We start from the raw sequence: 16,353 nt of genomic DNA on the forward strand, positions 1-16,353 counted from the left end.
TGCAGGGGTACCAGGTAGTTGAGGGGCTATAAGGAGTACCAGTACTGAGTCAATGTGCAGGGGTACCAGGTAGTTGAGGTAATAATGAGGCTATAAGGAGTACCAGTACTGAGTCAATGTGCAGGGGTACCAGGTAGTTGAGGTAATATGTACATGTAGGTAGGGGTAAAACTGACTAGGCAATCAGGATAGAGATTACATCTCCTAATCAAACACACACACACACACACACACACACACACACACACACACACACACACACACACACACACACACACACAACACACACACACACACACGTATTATCCTATGGATATTTAAACCAAGAAAAAGAAATGGGAAAATGGGAGAGGAGAAATGACTAGAGACAGTGTTGTTTAACTCACTGACCATGACCCATGAGTTCTTCTTACCTTTGTTCAGTAGAAAAGTCTCCCTCTCTAAACTTTATAGGTAGACCCATAGACTTGTTACTCTTCATCGACACACAGCTGGGTACAGGGGAGGCTGGTCTCTCCTGCTTGATTGGGCTTCAACACAACAGAGACAAACATTACATCTCTCATCTACTCTGAGCTCAGATGGGGAAACATAAGAAGAGTTTCATTCCAAAACGCTATATATACATTTTCAGAAATGTTGGTCAATTATATTTTACTGTTGAAAGAAATTACTCAACAACTACAAGGCTTATAAAGGCTCCCAAAGTGTGCAATATACACTTAAAAATGTCAGACTTGATTTGATGAAAAATGGATCAAACCCTACAAAAAATGTCCCTTAATTACAATCCACATAGAAATGCACATTTGCTGTTATTTTCCTGCTGTGAGAAACTGGGTCAAAGTAAGATATGGCATCTGTAAGTACATTTATCTTTAGATATCTAGGTGAGGCAACCACATATCACAGTCAAATATACAGGATACTAACATTCCATTCCTGATAATCAATGGATATATAGATATCTGTAACAAGGGTCGTATAAAGGGGAACAAGGCGCAGCGTGTAGAGTGCTCATACTTTACTTTAATGAAAACGCTTAACCTGTTGGGGATAGGGGGCAGTATTTGCACGGCCGGATAAAAACGTACCCGATTTAATCTGGTTACTACTCCTGCCCAGTAACTAGAATATGCATATAATTGTTTGATTTGGATAGAAAACACCCTAAAGTTTCTAAAACTGTTTGAATGGTGTCTGAGTATAACAGAACTCATTTGGCAGGCTAAAACCTGAGAAGATTCCAAACAGGAAGCGCTCTCTCTGACTATTTCTTGGCCTTCTTGATCATCTCTAACCAAAACAGGGGATCTCTGGCATAACGTGACATTTTCTAACGCTCCCATAGGCTCTCAGAAGGCGCCAGAACGATGAATGGTGGCTTTGCAGGCCATGGCTGAAAAACATTAGTGCATTTGGTAAGTGGTCGATCTGAGGACAATGAGACTGGAGGCGCGTGCACGAGCCGACACCATGTTTACTTTCTCTCTCTTTGAACGAAAACAACGACTCCCGGTCGGAATATTATCGCTTTTTTACGAGAAAAATCGCATACAAATTTATTTTAAACAGCGTTTGACATGCTTCGAAGTACGGTAATGGAATATTTTGAAATTTTTTGTCACGAAACGCGTTCGGGCGCGTCACACTTCTTTACCCTTCGGATAGTGTCTTGAACGCACGAACAAAACGCCGCTATTTGGATATAACTATGGATTATTTGGAACCAAACCAACATTTGTTATTGAAGTAGAAGTCCTGGGAGTGCATTCTGATGAAGAACAGCAAAGGTAATCAAACTTTTCTAATAGTAAATCGGAGTTTGGTGAGTACCACACTTGGTGGGTGTCAAAATAGCTAGCCTGGATGGCCGGGCTATCTACGTATGTGTTCCAAAGAGAATATTATTTTAAAATAATGTGCGTATGTAGTAAATTCACGGAAGTTCGGTGGGAATGCTAGTCACATGCTAGTAATGCTAATGTAAAAGCTGGTTTTTGATATAAATATGAACTTGATTGAACAAAACATGCATGTATTGTATAACATAATGTCCTAGGATTGTCATCTGATGAAGATCATCAAAGGTTAGTGCTGCATTTAGCTGTGGTTTGGGTTTATGTGACATTATATGCTAGCTTGAAAAATGGGTGTCTGATTATTTCTGGCTGGGTACTCTGCTGACATAATCTAATGTTTTGCTTTCGTTGTAAAGCCTTTTTGAAATCGGACAGTGTGGTTAGATTAACGAGAGTCTTGTCTTTAAAATGGTGTAAAATAGTCATATGTTTGAGAAATTGAAGTAATAGCATTTCTAAGGTATTTGAATATCGCGCCACGGGATTACACTGGCTGTTGAGTAGGTGGGACGCAAGCGTCCCACTGGCCCAGAGAGGTTAAACAAAAACAACAAAACGACAGCCAACAGTTCCGTCAGGTATACTAACAAAACGGAAAACAACTACCCACACCAACACAGGAAAAACAGGCTGCCTAAGTATGGCTTCCAATCAGAGACAACCATAGACACCTGCCTCTGATTGGAAACCATACCCGGCCAAAACATAGAAAACAAGAACATAGAATGCCCACCAACCTATCACACCCTGGCCTAGCTAAACAGAGAAAACACAGCTCTCCTAGGTCAGAGCGTGACAGTACCCCCCCCAAAGGTGCGGACTCCCAGCCACAAACCTGAAACAATTGGGGAGGGTCCGGGTGGGCATCTATAATTGGCGGCTGCTCTGGTTCTGGGCGTAGCCCACCCCCCGCCCACTGTTCCCCCGCTTCTGTGTGTCCGGAGGAACCAGACCGTGGATCATTGCCGGAGGATCTGGAACGCCATCGCCGCTGAAGATTCCGAGCTGCAGGCCGCCGCTGAAGACTCCGGGCTGCAGGCCGCCGCTGAAGACTCCGGGCTGCAGGCCGCCGCTGAAGACTCTGTGCTGCACGCCGCTGCTGAAGACTCTGTGCTGCAGGCCGCCGCTGAAGACTCCGGGCTGGAGAGCGTCGCTGGAGCTGAGGAGCGTCGCTGGAGGCTCCAGACTGGAGAGCGTCGTTGTAGGTTCCGGACTAGAGACCGTTGTTGCAGGCTCCATGCCTTGGATCATCAATACAGGTTCCGTGCCCTGGATTATCACTGGAGGCTTTGTGCCATGGATCATCTCTACAGGTGCCGGGCCATGGATTATCCCTACAGGCTTCGTGCCATTGATTATCCCTACGGGCTCCGGACCATGGATAATCCCTACAGGCTTCTTGCCATGGATTATCTCTACAGGCTCCGGGCCATGGATCATCACTAGAGGCTTCGTGCCATGGATCATCTCTACAGGCTTCGGACCACAGATTATCACTGGAGGCTTTATTCGTGGAGCTGGAACAGGTCTCACCGGACTGGGGAGACGCACTGAGGACCGAGTGCTCAAAGCAGGCACCGGTCATACTGGGCTATGGAGGCGAACTGGAGGGAGAGTGCGAGGAGCAGGCACAGGACGTACTGGTTATGGAGGCGCATTGGAGGGAGAGCATGAGGAGCAGGCACAGGACGTACTGGGCTATGGAGGCACACTGGAGAGAGAGTGCGAGAGGCAGGCACATGCTCACCACAATAAGCACGGGGAGTTGGCTCAGGTCTCACCCCTGGCCCAGCCAAACTACCCGTGTGCCCCCCCCAAAAAAATGTTTTGGGGCTGCCTCTCGTTCTTCCCCGGTAGGCTCCGATATCTCTCTATTACCTGGCCCCAAGTCCAGTTTCTCCTTTCCGTCCACTCCTTATGTGACCAGGTGTCCATTTCTGCCTGGGCACGCCGCTTTATCCAATCATGGTGGGTAGTTCTGTAATGAGGGTCGTATAAAGGGGACCAAGGCGCAGCGTGTAGAGTGCTCATACTTTACTTTAATGAAAACGCTTAACCTGTTGGGGATAGGGGGCAGTATTTGCACGGCCGGATTAAAAACGTACCCGATTTAATCTGGTTACTACTCCTGCCCAGTAACTAGAATATGCATATAATTGTTTGATTTGGATAGAAAACACCCTAAAGTTTCTAAAACTGTTTGAATGGTGTCTGAGTATAACAGAACTCATTTGGCAGGCTAAAACCTGAGAAGATTCCAAACAGGAAGCGCTCTCTCTGACTATTTCTTGGCCTTCTTGATCATCTCTAACCAAAACAGGGGATCTCTGGCATAACGTGACATTTTCTAACGCTCCCATAGGCTCTAAGAAGGCGCCAGAACGATGAATGGTGGCTTTGCAGGCCATGGCTGAAAAACATTAGCGCATTTGGTAAGTGGTCGATCTGAGGACAATGAGACAGGAGGCGCGTGCACGAGCCCACACCATGTTTACTTTCTCTCTCTTTGAACGAAAACAACGACTCCCGGTCGGAATATTATCGCTTTTTACGAGAAAAATCGCATAAAAATTGATTTTAAACAGCGTTTGACATGCTTCGAAGTACGGTAATGGAATATTTTGAATTTTTTTGTCACGAAACGCGTCGGGCGCGTCACCCTTCTTTACCCTTCGGATAGTGTCTTGAACGCACGAACAAAACGCCGCTATTTGGATATACCTATGGATTATTTGGAACCAAACCAACATTTGTTATTGAAGTAGAAGTCCTGGGAGTGCATTCTGATGAAGAACAGCAAAGGTAATCAAACTTTTCTAATAGTAAATCGGAGTTTGGTGAGTACCACACTTGGTGGGTGTCAAAATAGCTAGCCTGTGATGGCCGGGCTATCTACTCAGAATATTGCAAAATGTGCTTTCACCGAAAAGCTATTTTAAAATCGGACATAGCGAGTGCATAAAGGAGTTCTGTATCTATAATTCTTAAAATAATTGTTATGTTTTTTTGTGAACGTTTATCGTGAGTAATTTAGTAAATTCACCGGAAGTGTTCGGTGGGAATGCTAGTCACATGCTAGTCACATGCTAATGTAAAAAGCTGGTTTTTGATATAAATATGAACTTGATTGAACAAAACATGCATGTATTGTATAACATAATGTCCTAGGATTGTCATCTGATGAAGATCATCAAAGGTTAGTGCTGCATTTAGCTGTGGTTTGGGTTTATGTGACATTATATGCTAGCTTGAAAAATGGGTGTCTGATTATTTCTGGCTGGGTACTCTGCTGACATAATCTAATGTTTTGCTTTCGTTGTAAAGCCTTTTTGAAATCGGACAGTGTGGTTAGATTAACGAGAGTTTTGTCTTTAAAATGGTGTAAAATAGTCATATGTTTGAGAAATTGAAGTAATAGCATTTCTAAGGTATTTGAATATCGCGCCACGGGATTACACTGGCTGTTGAGTAGGTGGGATCCCACTGGCCCAGAGAGTTTAAACAAAAACAACAAAACGACAGCCAACAGTTCCGTCAGGTATACTAACAAAACGGAAAACAACTACCCACACCAACACAGGAAAAACAGGCTGCCTAAGTATGGCTTCCAATCAGAGACAACCATAGACACCTGCCTCTGATTGGAAACCATACCCGGCCAAAACATAGAAAACAAGAACATAGAATGCCCACCAACCTATCACACCCTGGCCTAGCTAAACAGAGAAAACACAGCTCTCCTAGGTCAGAGCGTGACAGTACCCCCCCCAAAGGTGCGGACTCCCGGCCACAAACCTGAAACAATTGGGGAGGGTCCGGGTGGGCATCTATGTTTTATGGAAAAAGGGTTGTAAAATAGGTGTCTCCATAATGACAATCTAAATAGCCTACCTTGTAACATGCAGGGCTACTGATTAGTTTCCACTTTGAAAACTGCTGTCTGTCAGCAACTCAGCTCAAGTAGCAGTTCTACTAACTAGTAATATCTCATTCCAGGTATTCATTCACATACTCTGTACTTTAGAATTGATTACTGTTCAGTAATACTTTATTTTGTACTGCTCTCCATATAGTGTTTTCTGATCGTTCGTATCAAAATCAAAATAACAACTTTACTCTCTTTTTCAGTTCAGCCGTCTCCCCACCCTGATAACAAATTCTCAGACGGCAATTCTCAAAACGCAGCCCGACCTAAGCTCACTCTTCCTCCGTCTTTTCTTCACGCAAATGACAGGGATTTGGGCCTGTTCCCGGGAAAGCAGTATATTATAAATACATATAAATATATATTTTTTCCAGTTCGAGTTGAGTGATCGCTGTTCTGATGTCCAGAAGTTCTTTCAGGTCATAAGAGACGGTAGCAGCAACATTATGTACAAAATAAGTAAAAAAATAAGTTACAAACAAGGCAAAAAAACAAACAAAATAGCACGTGAAACGTCAGCCATCCTCTCCGGCGCCATTCGATCTGTTTGATAGCCTTGCGGAAGGAGCGACTACTCTGTTTGTATTCTGCCATATTCCCCATCACCTTCCCCTGGTTAAATGCGGTGGTTCATGCTTTAAGTTGAGCGAATGCTGCCATCTTTCCAGGGTTTCTGGTTAGAGTACGTTTTAATAGTCACAGTGGGTACAACATCTCCTATACAGTTCTTGATAAACTCAATAACCGTCTAGGTGTACATGTCCATATATTCTCAGAAGACACCGGAACATATCCCAGTCCGCGTGATCAACACAATCTTGAAGCGCGGATACCGATTGGTCAGACCAGTATTGAATAGTCCTTAGCACAGGTGATTCATGTTTGAGTTTCTGCCTATAGGAAGGGAGGAGCAAAATGGAGTCGTTGTCAGATTTGCAGAAAGGAGGGCAGGGGAGGGCCTTGTATGCATCCCGGAAGATAGAGTAACAAAGATCCAGTGTTTTTCCAGCGCAAATGCTACAGTCAATATGATGATAGAATTTAGGTAGCCTTTTCCTCAAATTTGCTTGGTAAAAAAATCTTTAGCTATAATAACTGCAGCCCCAGGATATATGGTTTCCAGTTTGCATAAAGTCCAGTGAAGTTCCTTGAGGGGCGTCGTGGTATCTGGGAACGCATATGAAGTAGAACAGGCCAGGGTTTGGGGTTTGAGGCAATGAGAGAGCTAAAAATGACTTCCTTAGTTATTGTTAATTTTGAAAATCGAAGTTGAACATGTTATTACTCCAACCTCGTGAAAGGGACAAACTGACACGTTTTAACTTTTGTCAAAAACAACTTTATTTCGAAGAAGTGCCTTTGATTTGACGGCCTGCACATGCTCAGTTTGGCACAAGACAACCGTTAGACGCAATGACGTGTTTCTGGGCATAAGCTTCAAATCATATCAATTTGTATTTCTCACATGCGGCGAATACAAAAGGGGTACACTTTACCATGAAACGCTTACTTACGAGCCCTTTCTCAACAATACAGTTAAAAAGTAAGAAAAACATGCTCAATAAAAAAGGAAAAAGTAACACAACAAAATAACAATAATGAGACTATAAGGAGTACCAGTACTGAGTCAATGTGCAGGGGTACCAGGTAGATGAGGTAATAATGAGGCTATAAGGAGTACCAGTACTGAGTCAATGTGCAGGGGTACCAGGTAGTTGAGGCTATAAGGAGTACCAGTACTGAGTCAATGTACAGGGGTACCAGGTAGTTGAGGTAATAATGAGGCTATAAGGAGTACCAGTACTGAGTCAATGTGCAGGGGTACCAGGTAGTTGAGGTAATATGTACATGTAGGTAGGGGTAAAACTGACTAGGCAATCAGGATAGAGATTACATCTCCTAATCAAACACACACACACACACACACACACACACACACACACACACACACACACACACACACACATGTATTATCCTATGGATATTTAAACCAAGAAAAAGAAATGGGAAAATGGGAGAGGAGAAATGACTAGAGTGTTGTCCATGACCATGACCCATGAGTTCTTCTTACCTTTGTTCAGTAGAAAAGTCTCCCTCTCTAAACTTTATAGGTAGACCCATAGACTTGTTACTCTTCATCGACACACAGCTGGGTACAGGGGAGGCTGGTCTCTCCTGCTTGATTGGGCTTCAACACAACAGAGACAAACATTACATCTCTCATCTACTCTGAGCTCAGATGGGGAAACATAAGAAGAGTTTCATTCCAAAACGCTATATATACATTTTCAGAAATGTTGGTCAATTATATTTTACTGTTGAAAGAAATTACTCAACAACTACAAGGCTTATAAAGGCTTCCAAAGTGTGCAATATACACTTAAAAATGTCAGACTTGATTTGATGAAAAATGGATCAAACCCTACAAAAAATGTCCCTTAATTACAATCCACATAGAAATGCACATTTGCTGTTATTTTCCTGCTGTGAGAAACTGGGTCAAAGTAAGATATGGCATCTGTAAGTACATTTATCTTTAGATATCTAGGTGAGGCAACCACATATCACAGTCAAATATACAGGATACTAACATTCCATTCCTGATAATCAATGGATATATAGATATCTGTAACAAGGGTCGTATAAAGGGGACCAAGGCGCAGCGTGTAGAGTGCTCATACTTTACTTTAATGAAAACGCTTAACCTGTTGGGGATAGGGGGCAGTATTTGCACGGCCGGATAAAAAACGTACCCGATTTAATCTGGTTACTACTCCTGCCCAGTAACTAGAATATGCATATAATTGTTTGATTTGGATAGAAAACACCCTAAAGTTTCTAAAACTGTTTGAATGGTGTCTGAGTATAACAGAACTCATTTGGCAGGCCAAAACCTGAGAAGATTCCAAACAGGAAGCGCTCTCTCTGACTATTTCTTGGCCTTCTTGATCATCTCTAACCAAAACAGGGGATCTCTGGCATAACGTGACATTTTCTAATGCTCCCATAGGCTCTCAGAAGGCGCCAGAACGATGAATGGTGGCTTTGCAGGCCATGGCTGAAAAACATTAGTTCATTTGGTAAGTGGTCGATCTGAGGACAATGATACTGGAGGCTTGTGCACGAGCCGACACCATGTTTACTTTCTCTCTCTTTGAACGAAAACAACGACTCCCGGTCGGAATATTATCGCTTTTTTACGAGAAAAATCGCATACAAATTTATTTTAAACAGCGTTTGACATGCTTCGAAGTACGGTAATGGAATATTTTGAAATTTTTTGTCACGAAACGCGTTCGGGCGCGTCACACTTCTTTACCCTTCGGATAGTGTCTTGAACGCACGAACAAAACGCCGCTATTTGGATATAACTATGGATTATTTGGAACCAAACCAACATTTGTTATTGAAGTAGAAGTCCTGGGAGTGCATTCTGATGAAGAACAGCAAAGGTAATCAAACTTTTCTAATAGTAAATCGGAGTTTGGTGAGTACCACACTTGGTGGGTGTCAAAATAGCTAGCCTGTGATGGCCGGGCTATCTACTCAGAATATTGCAAAATGTGCTTTCACCGAAAAGCAATTTTAAAATCGGACATAGCGAGTGCATAAAGGAGTTCTGTATCTATAATTCTTAAAATAATTGTTATGTTTTTTTGTGAACGTTTATCGTGAGTAATTTAGTAAATTCACCGGAAGTGTTCGGTGGGAATGCTAGTCACATGCTAGTCACATGCTAATGTAAAAAGCTGGTTTTTGATATAAATATGAACTTGATTGAACAAAACATGCATGTATTGTATAACATAATGTCCTAGGATTGTCATCTGATGAAGATCATCAAAGGTTAGTGCTGCATTTAGCTGTGGTTTGGGTTTATGTGACATTATATGCTAGCTTGAAAAATGGGTGTCTGATTATTTCTGGCTGGGTACTCTGCTGACATAATCTAATGTTTTGTTTTCGTTGTAAAGCCTTTTTGAAATCGGACAGTGTGGTTAGATTAACGAGAGTCTTGTCTTTAAAATGGTGTAAAATAGTCATATGTTTGAGAAATTGAAGTAATAGCATTTCTAAGGTATTTGAATATCGCGCCACGGGATTACACTGGCTGTTGAGTAGGTGGGACGCAAGCGTCCCACTGGCCCAGAGAGGTTAAACAAAAACAACAAAACGACAGCCAACAGTTCCGTCAGGTATACTAACAAAACGGAAAACAACTACCCACACCAACACAGGAAAAACAGGCTGCCTAAGTATGGCTTCCAATCAGAGACAACCATAGACACCTGCCTCTGATTGGAAACCATACCCGGCCAAAACATAGAAAACAAGAACATAGAATGCCCACCAACCTATCACACCCTGGCCTAGCTAAACAGAGAAAACACAGCTCTCCTAGGTCAGAGCGTGACAGTACCCCCCCCAAAGGTGCGGACTCCCAGCCACAAACCTGAAACAATTGGGGAGGGTCCGGGTGGGCATCTATAATTGGCGGCTGCTCTGGTTCTGGGCGTAGCCCACCCCCGCCCACTGTTCCCCCCGCTTCTGTGTGTCCGGAGGAACCAGACCGTGGATCATTGCCGGAGGATCTGAAACGCCATCGCCGCTGAAGATTCCGAGCTGCAGGCCGCCGCTGAAGACTCCGGGCTGCAGGCCGCCGCTGAAGACTCCGGGCTGCAGGCCGCCGCTGAAGACTCTGTGCTGCAGGCCGCCGCTGAAGACTCCGGGCTGGAGAGCGTCGCTGGAGCTGAGGAGCGTCGCTGGAGGCTCCAGACTGGAGAGCGTCGTTGTAGGTTCCGGACTAGAGACCGTTGTTGCAGGCTCCATGCCTTGGATCATCAATACAGGTTCCGTGCCCTGGATTATCACTGGAGGCTTTGTGCCATGGATCATCTCTACAGGTGCCGGGCCATGGATTATCCCTACAGGCTTCGTGCCATTGATTATCCCTACGGGCTCCGGACCATGGATAATCCCTACAGGCTTCTTGCCATGGATTATCTCTACAGGCTCCGGGCCATGGATCATCACTAGAGGCTTCGTGCCATGGATCATCTCTACAGGCTTCGGACCACAGATTATCACTGGAGGCTTTATTCGTGGAGCTGGAACAGGTCTCACCGGACTGGGGAGACGCACTGAGGACCGAGTGCTCAAAGCAGGCACCGGTCATACTGGGCTATGGAGGCGAACTGGAGGGAGAGTGCGAGGAGCAGGCACAGGACGTACTGGTTATGGAGGCGCATTGGAGGGAGAGCATGAGGAGCAGGCACAGGACGTACTGGGCTATGGAGGCACACTGGAGAGAGTGCGAGAGGCAGGCACATGCTCACCACAATAAGCACGGGGAGTTGGCTCAGGTCTCATCCCTGGCCCAGCCAAACTACCCGTGTGCCCCCCCCAAAAAATGTTTTGGGGCTGCCTCTCGTTCTTCCCGGTAGGCTCCGATATCTCTCTATTACCTGGCCCCAAGTCCAGTTTCTCCTTTCCGTCCACTCCTTATGTGACCAGGTGTCCATTTCTGCCTGGGCACGCCGCTTTATCCAATCATGGTGGGTAGTTCTGTAATGAGGGTCGTATAAAGGGGACCAAGGCGCAGCGTGTAGAGTGCTCATACTTTACTTTAATGAAAACGCTTAAACAAAAACAACAGCCAACAGTTCCGTCAGGTATACTAACAAAAAGGAAAACAACCACCCACACCAACCAAGGAAAAACAGGCTTCCAATCAGAGACAACGATAGACACCTACCTCTGATTGGAAACCATACCCGGCCAAAACATAGAAAACAAAAACATAGAATGCCCACCCACCTATCACACCCTGGCCTAGCTAAACAGAGAAAACACAGCTCTCCTAGGTCAGAGCATGACAATATCTAGGTGAGACAACCACATATCACAGTTAAATATACAGGAATGTATACACATCTACAATCTAGAACAGTTATATAGAATGTACACATAAGCAATCATTTCTGATTAAAAAACGTTTTGGAATATGCCTTCTTAAACAATATTGTCAGCTCACCTCTTAGTTTTGGTGTCATGTCCCTCAGAGAGACTCATTTTAGAGGCAGGGCCCCCCTCCTCTCTCTCCCTAGAGAGACAAATTTTCGAGCACTGACCCCTAAACAGAGATCCAGCATGTTGGTTGTCGTTAACACAGTGACAAGAAATTATTGAAAGTCAGTTGTTCTCATTTATTAATGATCTCTTAGAAATAAAACATTTACTAACAGACACATCCAAACCGTCAGGTGATTTAATGTAATGACTTTTTCTAGCCCAATGACTACTCAAAACCCTCCCACAAGGCCTGAAAACTAGCCCCAAAAAATAGTCCCTGGTAGCGCCTGAGGCCTACATGTTATTTCAGATAGCCTACAGTAGCCTGGGCAAGATGTAGGCAAGATGTAAGATGAACGATTTAGCAGCTACCCTAGTTCAAATTGACAAATATATTTATTCAACATGAATAGCGAGGCGATTTGGTGGTAGGAAGTGCTTCTGTTGCCCAGTAGCCTGCTGGAATAGGCTACTGAGGATGGGGTCGTAATTTCAATCACTGAATAATAACATGGTTATGAACTGAATAGGTCTATGCTTGTCAACAACAGCCAGGTAATCTTTTACTTGTAGTCTAATCTAACTGACTGATATCTTCAATCTAATGCATTCTAACAGCTAATCAGCAATTGCTATATCAAGTGTGACAATGGTCACAGCTCTAACTTCCAACTGAATTAACACGGCCATTAATAATTGCATAATAACAAAAGACTACAACAACAATAAACTACATTGCCATAGAAATGAATAGGCTATTTAATGGCCAACAGACGTGTCATTTTCCCCAAAAAATGTTTAACAGGCCTACAAACCCAAAAGGTTTTAATTTCAGAATGTTCATTTGTTTGCCTCAAATATTAAACTGTCTTAAAATATTTGATGATTAGTTGAATCAGGTGTGTAAGTGCTGGTCAGAACAAAAGGATGAGAAACCCTGAGATAAACATAAAACCATATAATCTCCTCCACCATCTTTACCAGACGTTTTACTGATAACATGTAGACCTACTGATTAGTTTCCACTTTGAAAACTGCTGTCTGTCAGCAACTCAGCTCAAGTAGCAGTTCTTCTAACAGTTTTTCTAATATATCATTCCTGTTATTCATTCACGTTCTCTGTCCTTTAGAATTGATTACTGTTCAGTAATACTTAGAAATACTCACTTTATTTTTCAGGTCTCTCCATATAGTGTTTTCTGCTCTGTCGTCTCAAAATGGATCCTGTACAAAATAAACATGTTACTTCCTGCTTCATTCAGCACACTCCCCACCCTGAAAATAGTGTTTAATTTGTAACTTCCACTAGATGGCAGTAAACACCTGCTGTAACGAGACTCTACAACAGTAAGTGTTTGGTTTCTTTGTCCTGGTGAGTCCTGGGAAGTGTATCAGAAGAAGAGAGCTGACCTAGGATCAGGTCCATGTAATCTGATTCATTATGATCTAGGATCAGGTCCCCCTCTCCATGTAATCTGATTCATTATGATCTAGGATCAGGTCCCTCCTCTCCATGTAATCTGATTCATTATGATCTAGGATCAGGTCCCCCTCTCCATGTAATCTGATTCATTATGATCTAGGATCAGGTCCTCCTCTCCATGTAATCTGATTCATTATGATCTAGGATCAGGTCCTCCTCTCCATGTAATCTGATTCATTATGATCTAGGATCAGGTCCCTCCTCTCCATGTAATCTGATTCATTATGATCTAGGATCAGGTCCCTCCTCTCCATGTAATCTGATTCATTATGATCTAGGATAATTACATATTGGAGAATAACAACAATCTCAATCTGAAGCTCTAAAGAAAAAAGAGGAATAGTGTAAATCAGGAACACCATTCTTCCTCCTGCCCACCTATTGTCCCTGTATGAATCAGGAACACCATTCTTCCTCCTGTCCCACCTATTGTCCCTGTATGAATCAGGAACACCATTCTTCCTCCTGTCCCACCTATTGTCCCTGTATGAATCAGGAACACCATTCTTCTTCCTGTCCACCTATTGTCCCTGTATGAATCAGGAACACCATTCTTCCTCCTGTCCCACCTATTGTCCCTGTATGAATCAGGACCACCATTCTTCCTCCTGTCCACCTATTGTCCCTGTATGAATCAGGAACACCATTCTTCCTCCTGCCCCACCTATTGTCCCTGTATGAATCAGGACCACCATTCTTCCTCCTGCCCCACCTATTGTCCCTGTATGAATCAGGACCACCATTCTTCCTCCTGTCCACATATTGTCCCTGTATGAATCAGGAACACCATTCTTCCTCCTGCCCCACCTATTGTCCCTGTATGAATATTAGTTGGCATCTAATTGAAGAACATACTGCTTTATAGATCCCAGCCTGACAAACAATTGTTTGGGCCTTTGAGCACTTGCACTGGGCCTCCGTTGAGTCTCCATGTGTCAAGCAGTACAGAGAAACACCCTCTAGATGACAGCAGAGGCTCTTGGATCTACCCTGTCTAACCACCAGTTTAGTGACCTTGTTCCATCAATATGTCCATACTACTTCACAACCCATTTCAGGTCTTGACCAGCAATGTCCCATTGGGCTCAACCAAGCCGAGAGGGAGGTTCTATAAAGAGGACTGACTTTCATACCAACTCCTAAACAGGTGGACTGACTTTCATACCAACTCCTAAACAGGTGGACTGACTTTCATACCAACTCCTAAACAGGTGGACTGACTTTCATACCAACTCCTAAACAGGTGGACTGACTTTCATACCAACTCCTAAACAGGTGGACTGACTTTCATACCAACTCCTAAACAGGTGGACTGACTTTCATACCAACTCCTAAACAGGTGGACTGACTTTCATACCAACTCCTAAACATGTGGACTGACTTTCATACCAACTCCTAAACAGGTGGACTGACTTTCATACCAACTCCTAAACAGGTGGACTGACTTTCATACCAACTCCTAAACAGATGGACTGACTTTCATACCAACTTCTAAACAGGTGGACTGGCTTTCATACCAACTCCTAAACAGGTGGACTGACTTTTATACCAACTCCTAAACAGGTGGACTGGGAGGAGCTCCGCAGGGATCTACACGTCTATCATAGAAGATTGAAGTTATCAGATCATTTTGAATATGAAACAGATTTTCCTCAGATACTATTTCCAAACCCCTCACATTGGGAACCTCAGTTGGAGTCAGAAACTATACAGACTCTTATACGTAGGGATGTGGCTTCCTTTTCACTATTCAGAACCAGACCTGTTATCAGCTTAACCTTATAAATGTTCTAGAAATATAGTGATTAAACCAGCAGATAAGGGGCTCAGATTGTTGTAATGGATAAAGTGAATATCTTCTTGAAGCCAATAGACAATAGGATCATATTAAACACTATGTTCCATTGTCCCACTCAACACAACCGGAAAACACAAAGATTAATTCAGGAGATAAACCTTATGAGGATAAGTACATTACAGATAAACAGATGGTCTGTCTTTTTGGGCCAGATTCTCCAAGGCCTAGGCAGTTTTACTTACTGCCTAAAATACACATCTCCTGAGACGTTGGCGGTTCCCTGCAGCTGACCAATAGGAAGTGATTGTGTCTTAGAGAAGTTGGCGGTTCCCTGCAGCTGACCAATAGGAAGTGATTGTGTCTCAAAATCTTACTGTATTGCTGAATATATAGACTTTAATATCAACCCTCTATCCCAGAAACACCCAGCTATGTTCAGGATACTGATGAATTAAGGGTTTATTACTATTGTAGTACTGACTTTAATATCAACCCTCTATCCCAGAAACACCCAGCTATGTTCAGGATACTGTTGAATGAAGGGTTTATTACTATTGTTGTACCCTATTTATTAACTTAGCTACTGACTTGTTCTATTGTTGTTGCATTCTCAAGAGGTTAACCTGCAAGGAAGCATTTCATTACATTATACCTGTACTGTACTAGATATTATTAGTTATCAACAGCTCAGTACGTTATTACTGTACTGGATATTATTAGTTATCAACAGCTCAGTACATTATACCTGTACTGTACTAGATATTATTAGTTATCAACAGCTCAGTACATTATCTTGTACTAGATATTATTAGTTATCAACAGCTCAGTACATTATACCTTTACTGTACTAGATATTATTAGTTATTATACCTGTACTGTACTAGATATTATTAGTTATCAACAGCTCAGTACATTATACCTGTACTGTACTTTATATTATTAGTTATCAACAGCTCAGTACATTATACCTGTACTGTACTGGATAGTATTAGTTATCAACAGCTCAGTACGTTATACCTGTACTGTACTAGATATTATTAGTTATCAACAGCTCAGTATGTTATACCTGTACTGTACTAGATATTATTAGTTATCAACAGCTCAGTACGTTATACCTGTACTGTACTAGATATTATTAGTTATCAACAGCTCAGTATGTTATACCTGTACTGTACTAGATATTATTAGTTATCAACAGCTCAGTATGTTATAC

Source organism: Salmo salar, unplaced genomic scaffold (genome assembly GCF_905237065.1).
Source record: "Salmo salar unplaced genomic scaffold, Ssal_v3.1, whole genome shotgun sequence".
Classification (NCBI taxonomy): domain Eukaryota; kingdom Metazoa; phylum Chordata; class Actinopteri; order Salmoniformes; family Salmonidae; genus Salmo; species Salmo salar.